Consider the following 12,040-nt stretch of genomic DNA (forward strand, 5'->3'; position numbering starts at 1 on the left):
CTTGTTTCTGCTTACACCTATCATGTGGTGTAATTTCACTGAAATTACAACAGAAATTTCCCTGGTGACCAGGGTCTCTGAGTTAGGACAGCCAGCCTACTCAGAAAAGGGGTTCTTCTGATAAGAAGCAGTATGCCTTTCAGAATCACCAGGACAGGAGATGTGTAGAGCTTGAGTCTTAGGGTGACATGGTAAGAGAACAGAGCTACACCATATTGTCTCTGCAGCCACCACTGCCTTAGGGTTCCAGGGGATGCTGGGAAGTAGAAAGAAGCTTGATCCTCCTGGGTGGCTGTGGTTACCAATGCTGCCCCAAGCCCAATTTCACTGGGCATCAGACAGACTAGGGCAGTAAACAGTGAAGAAGTCATGAAAGGCGTAGAAAGGAGCTTTGGTTTGGGGGACAAGTGAAAGTGAGTGGAACAATTCAGGAAGAAATCTGGTCTCCACTGGGACCTACGATAAGGTGGACAGATAGATCTGTGAGTTAGGTTTTTAGCCACTGTACTACTTGGTTAAAGAAGGAGAGTCTGTGTTAAAACCAACACACAGTTTGAGAAACACCAGGATGTTTCCAAGTCACAAGGGATTCTTGAGTCTGCAGAGAAGCCCACCAGAGCTCATTTGCGCATTGATGCTGAAACCACCTTCCCTCCCACAAGGCCAGGTGGGGAGGGGCCATTGGCTCTACCAGTTGCTGTAGTGATCCAGCTGGTGCATATCTCCAAGGCAGGTCAGGACCCTCTGACATCTTCCTCTTGTACTGGAGTGGCTGTGGGTCTGGTGGCTATGCTGGTCACCTCACTGAGGAAGAGCAAATGCAGCAGAGGACATTCTTTTGGATAAACTACAGTGGAGGGTGGGCATGGGGGCGGGAGGAAGGATTGTGACTGGGCCACTTCCCTCCACATTTGCTGATAAGTCTATTCTATTGTTGCAGGTTGTAGTAAGGTGTTGCTGAGACCCCAGACCTCAGAGGAAGTCTCCCAGATTCTTAGGTAAGAAGATGTCTGCAGACAGGGTACCAGGGGCTACATTCATACCTACCCATTAGAAGATAGGGGGTTGAAAGCATCCCTTTCTCTGCATCCACATCTGTAAGAAAACCAGCTGTAGGATGAGTCACAGGCATAGGCCCAGGGCTGGTGGGTTGTGCTCAGAACTCAGGATGCAGAGGAGGGGGTGAGGTTTGTGGAGATATAGATGGTGTGCTGACTCTTAAAAAGACTATGAGAGCTTTGAAGGTACTAGAATTAGGTCACGTGTACCACTTCCACAAGACCCCGAGACAGTGTCAGCCTCTCTTCCCCTATGTATAGCTTTGGGATGGATCCTCTCTTAGACTTCTTCATGGGGTACCAGGGAAGAGCCCCTGTCAAAACTAGCAGAAAGGTCTTGCAAGGAGATCTGGTTGGGGAGACTAGTGTCACCTTGGTAGCATGTCCTTTGGGGATAGTTGTATGAGCATAGGGATTGTGGCTTGCTATCGACACTATTTTTGTCCCAGGCACTGCTATAAGAGGAACTTGGCTGTGAACCCACAGGGCGGGAACACTGGCATGGTGGGTGGCAGTGTTCCTGTCTTTGACGAAGTCATCCTGTCCGCTGCCCTCATGAATCAAGTCATCAGCTTTCACAATGTATCTGGTAAGCTTGTGTGTGTGTGTATGTGTGTGTGTGTCTGCTCCAAACTCCTCTGTCTGTCCTACCGCCAGATGAGGTTGTCTTTCCTTGGTAGTACTGAGACTGTGGTTAGGCTAGAAATGCATTCAGACATTTTTGTGTGCTCACGTGTGTGAGGTCCTGACTGGGACATTCTGGATATCTTCCTGGCATCTATAGGTTTTCCAGGTCTGGAAGGCAGAGTTGGGGGCATTAGTGGTTGTGGTTGCAGAAGTTGTGATTGCTAGGCCAAAAGAAGCTGACTTTTGGTAATATTTACCTTTCTTAAATTCTTGGTTATTCTGGGGGTCAGAATCCAATGTCTTCAGGCAATTAATACCTGCAGCTTAGAAGCAGCGAATTGGGTAAAAGACTTAGTGCTAGTGCTCCTTTCTCTGGCAAGGGAGCTCTCTACTCTGTTTGAACCAGTGAGAAAAAGAAAAGATGTCTCTTACACAAACACATATACACCAGGCTAGTGTGTGTGTGTGTGTGTGTGTGTGTGTGTATGTGTGTGTATGTGTTAAAGTGGAAAATGGCTGCGCTCGTACATTTGGATGGATGGATGGATGGATGGATGGATGGATGATGGATAGATGAATGAAGAATGGATGGATGAATGACAGATGGATAGGGCAGAGTTCTCCAAGCCACCAACTTTATTTCTTTTCTCTAGCCTTTTTTTTTAACCTTCTTAGACAAAAGTTCTTTGCAAAATTAACTCACAGATAAAATATTACACAAAAGGGGAACTACAGAAAGATGCTGATATTAATTTTAAGGCAATGTTTCATTCTGTAAGCTCACTATGAGTTCAAAGCAACAGTTTCACATGGCCTTGCCTTATCATAGTACACACCTGTGGCTTTATCCTTGGATCTAGTCTAGAATGAGTGTTTTGCTTTGATGACAAATTTGTCCCAATTGTATTGCTCCTTTTAGTGTAATTATGAAAGCTCATTATATTTCTTTTTTAAAAGATTTATTTGTCATTATATGTATGTACACCATAGCTGTCTTCAGACATGCCAGAAGAGGGCATCAGATCTCATTACAGATGGTTGGGATCCACCATGTGGTTGCCGGGATTTTAACTCAGGACCTTTGGACGAGCAGTCAGTTCTTTTAACCACTGAACTATCTCTCCACCCTCATTATGTTTCTTATTCAGCCTTTTCTTACATGATGAGGAGTGGGCACATTCTATTCTTGATTCTAACTTTATTACATCTTTCTAGAAAATAACTAAAACCATCTCTTCTTCCTAAGATTATTTGAATCAAATCAGGAATTGTATAAAACCATTAATTCATCTAAACAGCATTAATTCATGACAGTTCATCTTTATGTTGACCTGCAGGAAGTCTGCTCAATAGGGTGGGCTAATGCCCAGGAATCCTTAGGCTATGTAAGAGTGACAGAAAAGGCATATCAGCTCCAAGAAGCCATCCTGAGATGAAGTCTCTTGGGACCCTGCCTCTCAGAGCTCACCCATCTTAGGCCATGCAAAAAGGTGGGCCACCTCCAGGAAGGTCACCTGCTAGTCTTAGCCTTTCTAGATGGCTCCTGTCAGGCACAGAACTGGCAGCTGTGTCAAGGACATCCTCTGTGTGCTGTAAGTCACTAGGTGGCTTTCACAGTGGGCATATCACACAAGTTCCATTTGCATCCAGTCCTTGCCGTAGCAGTTCTTCCTGGACATGTATGGCCACACAGTGGCACCCGTGAAGGGGCTTCCTAGCTTTTCTTCAGTAGCGAGGCTGCTTAGCTGTGTAGAGGACTGCTGTCTGCAGTTGTCAGCAACACTCTCAACACCAAAAGCATGGGAACATTGTAACTCAGCAGCGCAGTGCTCCCCAGGCTGAGACACTGCTGTGTCACAGACCTTTCTTGTCCTCTCTCCTCTTAACCATGCAAGAAGATTCTCCTCCACTTTTGCCCTTCTGATTTTTCTTGTTTTATATTGTAATTTCAAAGGACCAAGTGTTTTGATTCTGTCTAGAAGGAAGAGATGGCTCCGTGGAGAACATTCCTTCTGGGAGGTTCTTACCTACAAGGGAGTTCTCAGCAGTGAGTTTTCATACCCCTAGAGTTTCCAGAGGTTGTTGGTAACTCAGTCGCCCTTTGTAGGAATCCTGGTTTGCCAGGCAGGCTGTGTGCTGGAGGAGCTGAGCAGGTACGTGCAGGAGCGGGACTTCATCATGCCACTGGACTTGGGAGCAAAGGGCAGCTGCCACATCGGGGGAAATGTGGCAACAAATGCTGGTGGCCTGCGATTCCTGAGATATGGCTCCCTTCGAGGGACTGTCCTGGGCCTGGAAGTGGTGAGCCAGATTCCAAAGGGGTGCAAAGCCTGCCCCGGGGGTGTTCTAGCTTCAGTCTGAGGCTGCTGAACCTATTGTAATGGTTCTGGCTCTAAGAGCTTCAGGGACACGTGGAGTTCACAGAGGAGCCACCAGGGGGCACTTTTCTCAGGCAGTGATGCTCTCCTTGTACCTGACTTTCAGAAATTGGAAAATGAGGAAGGTTAGCTAAGGCCAACTTGGTGTGGAGTTGCACCCGCCAGCTCACCTCCAGGACCCTTGAATCCCCTTCCCTGAGCCCCGTCTCTTACTGATGTGATAAAATGCTGGCAGAAGTAGCTAGAAGGAAGAAAGGTTTGCTTTGACTCACTCCAAGGCTGGGACAGTATGTTTGCAACAGAGGGAGGGAGCTGGTTACCTGTGTCAGGAGGCAGAAAGAGATCAGTTATGGCTCAGGCCATTTTAGTCAAGCTGGGGCCTGTTGATGTCTACTTTTAAGGTAAGTTTTTCTACTTTAGTTAAATAATTCTGGAAACACCCACATAGACACCACAGGACTAGGGCTGTAGGTTTGATGGTCTCTTCACAGTTAATGATTCCTATTGTGTCCCTTTATTGTATTTATTTATTTTAATTATTGTGGAGGTGTAGGTACACATTTATATGCATGCTTGTAAAAATCAGAGATCAACCTTGGGCATTGTCCCCCTTTGTTTGAGAGAGGGCTTTTTATTGTCCTGGTAATCTTTGATTAGACTAAGCTAAAAGGTAAGTGAGGCCCAGGAAACCACCTATCTTCATTTCCTTTATGCAGGAATTCAGGGTGTGCACACTGTGCCTGGCTCTTCTCTTCTCTTCTCTTCTCTTCTCTTCTCTTCTCTTCTCTTCTCTTCTCTTCTCTTCTCTTCTCTTCTCTTCTCTTCTCTTCTCTCCTCTCCTCTCCTCTCCTCTCCTCTCCTCTCCTCTCCTCTCCTCTCCTCTCCTCTCCTCTCCTCTCCCCTCCCCTCCCCTCCCCTCCCCTCCCCTCCCCTCCCCTCCCCTCCCCTCCCCTGCCCTCCCCTCCCCTCCCCTCCCTCCCCTCCCCTCCCCTCCCCTTCCCTTCCCTTCCCTTCCCTCTCCACTCCTCCCCTCCTCTCCCTTCTCCTCTCCTCACTTTGCTTTGCTATTTTTTGCTTTCTTTACTTTCTCCTCCTCTTCCTCCTCCTCCTCCTTCTTCATCTTCTTCTTTTGTTTGTATATAGTTTTACCTGTATGTATCTCTGTACACCATGTGTATGCAATGCCTGTGGATCCTAGAAGGAGTCAGATTTTCTGGGACTATGGCTACAGGGAGTTATGGGCCACCATTGTGTATAGGAAAGCCTTGCTGTCTTTAACACTTGCATTCAGTCTGTAGTAGGATGAACTTGTATGATTGTTCTGGAAGAAGCCATAATGTTGTATTAAGGAATGGGACAGTGCCCCTCAGTGAGTTATTTATACACCTTTAACCTTTTGAATGTTTAAACAGTCAGTTCTTGTGATAGAAATTGCCTCCTTTAGCATGTAATAGCCATGTCTGAGCTGATCATCCACACAGTGTTCTTTCCCTGGGATTCTGGAGTCTGTAAGAAGAGACAAGCCATCTCTTAGAGCCCACAGCTATCTTGCTGTGCCAGCCCTTCCCTCATCAGGCTGTTGGGATGTATGGAACTGGAACCAGGCATGGGGCTAAGTGAGCAGGGTGGGGCTTCCTGCAGAGAGTCACCTTTTTCTATTTCTCTGTCAGCAGAAAACTTATATTTAACCCATGTGAAATTTAGCGAGCCTGAATGCTTCCTGTTCTGTAGGTCACGTCATGCACCCGGGAAGAGCTGTCTTAGTTGTATGACCGGGAGGAAAGTGGTTCTAACTGTGGATGCTGGCAGTCCAGACTGTGGCTCACAGTGCCTCTCCTGCTTCCTTTCAGATAGTCCATTCTATGTCCTGGTTGAGACCTCAGGCTCCAGTGCAGGACATGATGCTGAGAAGCTGACGAACGTCCTGGAGCAGGTGCTGAACTCTGGCCTGGTGACAGATGGCACTATGGCCACCGACCAGAGGAAAGTCCAGGTACTGTAACCTTCCTTTTCCCTGCCTTCCCTCCTGTTCACATAGCCGGGGCCTAGTCTGTCCTGCAGAGATGGGGTAGATGGCCAAGACACCTCGGGTTCCATGGCATGGATAGAAACATCTTTTTTTCTTAAAAAATATTTATTTATTTTAAAGGATATTTTTATTAAGGATTTATTTTATTTATAAAAGTACACTGTAGCAATCTTCAGATACACCGGAAGAAGGCATCAGATCCCATTACAGATGATTGTGAGCCACCATGTAGTTGCTGGGAATTGAACACAGGACCTCTAGACGAGCAGTCAGTGCTCTTAACCACTGAGCCATCTCTCCAGCCCCCATTAGAGGAACTTCTTTGGAGTGAAAAATGTATTCTTGGTATCTAGATCGTTTTCACTAATACTAAAGAATTTCCCCCACACATCTCCCCTCTCCTGGGCTCCATGGCTGACCATGTGCTCTCTATAATAAGTTGGCCACAGCTCTCCACAGACTTGTCCAAAGGAGAAGTTCAGGAGAAGACGGTGTCTGAGGGACAGCCCTGACTGTGTTGCAGGGAAGCTGTCTGGGTTCCTGGGGGACATAGGAACAGGAGGCATTTCTGTTTGGGAGCTGTTCTTCACCTAATCTGGGAGTTTTATTTCCTGGTGTCTGGCCCTGGTCCTGCTGTCTGCAGTAGGATGAGCTGCCAGCAGAGGGCAGAGAGGCTGCAGGGAGCTGCCAGGGTTGATCCTTGGAGAGAAAAGGAAGGAGACTGTGGAGTGTGAAAAACATTGAATCATTGAGCTGTGTCCTATGTAGTCAACCTGTTATATATTCTATCCAGTTTATTAAATCATTTTCCTTATCGTTAAGGTTGGTTGGCCTTTGGGGTTTGTTGTTCTTGTTTTTCTGGTTGGTTGGTTCTTTTTTTTGTTGTTTTCTTTTTTTTTTTTTTTCTTGTCTTTCTTTCTTTCTTTCTTTCTTTTTCTTTTCTTTTCTTTTCTTTTTTTTTTTTTTGAGACAAGGTTTCTCTGTGTAGCCCTAGCTGTCCTGGAAGTCACTATGTAGACCAGGCTGACTCAAACTTGGAGATCCACCTGCCTCTGTGAGTGCTGGGATTAAAAATGTACCCCTCCCATCTCCCAAACCCTCAGCCTGGCCAGATTTTTTTCTGAGATATGTTTGTGTATAGCCACAGCTGGCATTGAACTTACTGCATAGTTCAGGGTGTCCGTGAACTTCTGATCTCCATCCTCCACTCCATGCATGCTTAGATGTGCTTGCATGCCTGGCTCATGTGGTCCTGGGGATCCTAAGGCTTTATGGTGCTGGCTGAGAACTGTACAAGCTGAGCTCTAAAGCAGCCCTAGAGTCCGTGCCCACTGAAGTGGTACCTGTTACTAACTGCAGCCCTTACTTCATAGCGAAGGTGTTCAGGGGAGTGGGGTAGCCCTTGTGGCCTGTTGATCCCATGAGGAAGCCTTTATGCCACAGACTGAGTTTGGAGCTTGCAGTGATGAAGATGGTCCTCTCCACCTGCTTTTGTCCTCAGCTTCCTTCTTTCATCGTGATCTGACAGTTTTATGCTTGGTGGTGACTCCGCAGCTACTCCTGATGGCAAAGGCGCTCAGTCTGAGTCTTCCAGGTCCTTGTCATGCCTCTGATGGCTCCCTCTGGGGTTTCCTGGAAATGATCTGGGGGAGGCTGGAGTGTCCCAGCATCCCACTGTACACTTGGCTGGTGCTGGGCTTGGATTTGGGTTAAGAAACTCACTTTTTTGGAGCTGAAGCTCAATGAGATCACAGGGCCTGCTCCTTGAACACCTTTGTCTGGTGCAAGGCTGGTTCTGATGTTTCTGCTGACTTCTCATGTTAAATGGAGTACTGGGAATGCTGGGTAGTCCTTGCCCCAGAAAGGTTCTCTTCTGCTTTCATGCCACATGTATATATGCGTGCACACACGCACGTGCGCGCACGCACGCACGCACGCACACACACACACACACACACACACACACACACACACAGAGTTAATATAGACTCTACCTGTGAGAGAAAATATGATCCTTTTTACTTGTTGTTTTGAGACAGGGTTTTCTGTGCAGCCCTGGATGTCCTGGAACTCCCTCTGTAAACCAAGCCTCCCTTGAACTGAGAGAGATCTGCCTGTCTCTGCCTCTCCAGTGTTGGAATTAAAGGGGTGCATTACCACCAGCCACTACCATGTTGCAGTACTCTTTCTTTTCTTTTCTTTTCTCTTTCCTTTCTTTTCTTTTCTTTTCTTTTCTTTTCTTTTCTTTTCTTTTCTTTTCTTTTCTTTTCTTTTCTTTTCTTTTCTTTTCTTTTCTTTTCTTTTCTTTTCTTTTCTTTGAGACAGGGTTTCTCTGTATAGCCCTATCTGTCCTGGAACTCACTTTGTAGACCAGGCTGGACTCGAACTCAGAAATGCACCTGCCTCTGCCTCCCAAGTGCTGAGATTAAAGGTGTGCGCCCCCCCCCTCGCCCCGCTAGTCTATCTTTTCAAAGTCTGTCCTAGCATTATCACAGAGCTGGTCCTTCCGGGAGCCCAGTTGACCTTTATACTTCCAGACCCCCTGCCCACCTCTGTCTCTTCCAGAGACCTGGATGAAAGCAGCACTATTTCAGTGACCCCAGCACAAGTGCCCTGTTGTGGTGTGCTCTGACTATGTCTTCATGATCTTAGATGCTATGGGCCTTGCGGGAGAGGATCACAGAGGCACTCAGCTGAGATGGCTATGTGTTCAAGTATGACTTATCTCTCCCTGTGGAGCGGCTCTACGACCTTGTGATCGACCTACGCACCCGCCTTGGCCCCCGTGCCAAGCACGTGGTGGGATATGGACACCTGGGTGAGCCAGCACATTACCCTGCCCCTGTGGGTGGCACAGCTCCACTGTGGTGAACTGAACTAATTTAAACACATTAAAGACAGCATCGGAGTCATTCAAATATATTGCTGTCACATGAAAGAGAGAAAGCTTAACTTGCCCTTGAATTAATTCAACCAAGAACAAGCTAAAGTTTGAATTCCTATGTCTGCCATGTGTCTGCCCATGCCTGCCTGATAACTTTGATTTTGCTGTTTAGCTATTCGTCCCTAACAAAGAAATTTATATTTACTGAACAGGCCAGGAGAGGTCACATGAGGAAGGGATGAGGGATAATTTATAGAAATCTTTAACAGAATTTTGTGGAAACTAATGAGTATGTTGTGGGAAGAAGGCAGAGGAAGGATAGCCCATGTCTGGCCAGAGTTTCTCCTGTGCTCTGAGCAGGCAGATGGGGGAGGGCTGTCAGACACTTTCCACTCGGCCCAGGTTTGCATCTAAGCCACTGACCCCACTCGATGGGGGTGTGGGGTGGGTGATGGACAAGGGGCAGTCCCCGACTGAGGGCCCTGGGGGGACACCCTGTAGTCCCGGGGTTATGGGATAGAGGGCTGAGGGAGAGACTTTCCCATGCAGGTGAGAATAAGTACAGTGGGCCTTGATGAATAGAGACATTCTGTGATTTTAGAGCTGTATTGTAGAAAGGCAGGGGGAAAGGGAAAAGATGGAGAATGAGAGAGAGAGAGAGAGACAGAGAGAGAAGAGGAGAGAGAGAATGAGGAGAGTGAGAGGAGAGAATAAGAATGAGAGGAGAGGAGAGAGTGAGGAGACAAGAGTAAGAGGAGAGAGTGAGGTGAGTAAGAGAGCGAGGTGAGGCCAAGCAGCCCTTCTTATGGTAGGCTGTTATCTTTACTGTTGCTAGGTAACTGGGGAGGAGTTTAGCCTGAAGCTCAGAAGCTTGGGATGTTGTCTACATGACTACTAGCCACACACTTCTCCTGTGGTGGCTTTGGGGTGGGGGCAGTAACTTAAACAGGAGCCAGAGTTCCCGGAGATATGAGGGAACTCCTTTCACCCCATGTAGGTGGATTATCACCACTGGGTCCCGGGGTTCAGACTCAATTCAAATGAAGACCAGACTGTCTGTGTATAGCCCAGTGCCCCACAGAATTTCACAAGTGATTGGATTATTTACCCCAGCTTAACCCTACTGGCCCCAAACCACTCAGTTCGTAAGCAAACAGAACTGTAAATATACACTATCAAGTTTTATTGATTTCAACATTTATGGCAGATATTTGTTATTCAAGGTCATTTTTCTTTTCTTTTTTCTTTTCTTTTTTTTTTTTTCTCGAGACAGGGTTTCTTTGTATAACCCTGGCTGTCCTGGAACTCACTTTGTAGACCAGGCTAGCCTCGAACTCAGAAATCTGCCTGCCTCATCCTCGAGAGTGCTGGGATTAAAGGCACGTGCCACCAAGCCCTGCGCTCAAGGTTGTTTTTCAACCTGTTTGCTATTTTTTAGCAAATGATTACCATCACATACACAGAGATAAGTACTGCCCTCTGGGTCAGGGGCATGGAAGAGTAACAACTTTATACCCATGCATTAGCTTAGGTTGTAAAAGCTGATTACTCATGGAAAGTCAAGGTTAGTTGTTTTCTTCAAGATGGGTTGAATAAACAGGCTTGAGTACTTTAGCAGCATATCAGGTCAGTTATGTCGTCTTATATGAACTTGGCTGTGAGGTCCAGCAAAAGTGCCATTTTCTTAGACTCCAAGAGATATTTTCTTAAAACCCTGTCTCTATAGTGACCTCCGTATCTGAGCTTGTCATTTGAGTTCTGTGGCTGAGACAGTATCATTGGACTCTAGTCCAGGCTGGTCTGGAATCCACGCTGTAGACCAGACTGGTTTCAAACTCACAGAGATCCTCCTGCCTCTGCCTCCTGAGTGCTGGGATTAAAGACGTGCACTGCTGCACTCTGTCATTTCAAGTATTGTTTGAAAAGCCTTTTGCTGTGCAGGAACGGTTCTCACCAGCCTGTGTCTTTAGACTTTAGGGTTCCCAGAGGGAGTTCCCAGTCATTTTGGGGAGGACTAAAAAGTGGCTCACGTGCCCAGATTCCTGTAAGATGGGGCCCAGCAGCTGCCATTCATAGCCTTGGAGGGTTGAAGGGATGGGCCAAGGGTGGTGGCTTAGAACCAGGATGCATGGGGTGCAGATACCTGACTGGGGGTTGGGGCAGTGATGTCTGAGGAGGACTCTTTGGGCAGATCTGAGGCCTGCTCAGCCTAACTGTTCCCTTGTTCCCCAGGGGATGGCAACCTTCACCTGAACGTGACAGCAGAGGCCTTTAGCCGGGAGTTGCTCGGTGCCTTGGAACCTTATGTGTATGCCTGGACAGCGGAGCAGCGGGGCAGTGTCAGTGCGGAGCACGGCCTGGGCTTCAAGAAGAAGGATGTACTTGGCTATAGCAAGCCACCTGTGGCCGTGACGCTTATGCAACAGCTCAAGGCCATGCTGGACCCCGAAGGCATCCTGAACCCCTATAAGACTCTACCTGCCCAGGCCTAAATGGAGCTTTTCAGCTTGTGCAAGATGCTAGGACCTAGGCGAAGGAAGGTTTGGTGGGCCTGGAGGCCTCCCAGCTGATGTCATCCACAATAGACCAGGTTACTGACTCTCACTGTTAGCCAGGAGCCAGCTCTGAGCACCCTCTGGACAAGGTTGCCTCTCTGTGGGGGCGAACAGATCAGATAGAGCTGCCAGGCCCTTCTTTTGTGTCCTGTGGACAGAATAAGTGGGTGGGCAATTGCCCTACTCCCAAACAGGCCAGATCTCACCAGCTCTAGGGTGGGTGGCCTGTGGAGACCTGCTTTGTTGCATCTCTATAGCGTGTAATTTTAAAAGATCCCTACTTGCCTGGTGACTCGCGAGGCTGCCACCAGTCTCTCACTCTCACTCAGCTTCGCTAATGGCCAGTTGGCCATTTTCCCCTGGAGCTGTGATTGCTCCCCCATCCCCTCATGGCTAGCTTTGTCAAACTGTCGCCAACAACTGCCCCAATGGATAGAAAACACCAGTTTTATTATCTTAAAACTAGACAGATAACTCAATGGCTGGGTGAAGAATTTCCTGCCCCAATC

The 12,040-nt window shown here is 47.5% G+C and overlaps 1 pseudogene; it reads left to right on the top strand.

Annotated features, from left to right (window-relative positions):
- On the top strand, nt 1,506–11,665 carry Gm18666 (predicted gene, 18666; annotated as a pseudogene).
- Nucleotides 11,666–12,040: the final 375 nt, after the last annotated feature.

This window comes from Mus musculus, chromosome 1 (assembly GCF_000001635.26).
Source record: "Mus musculus strain C57BL/6J chromosome 1, GRCm38.p6 C57BL/6J".
NCBI lineage: Eukaryota > Metazoa > Chordata > Mammalia > Rodentia > Muridae > Mus > Mus musculus.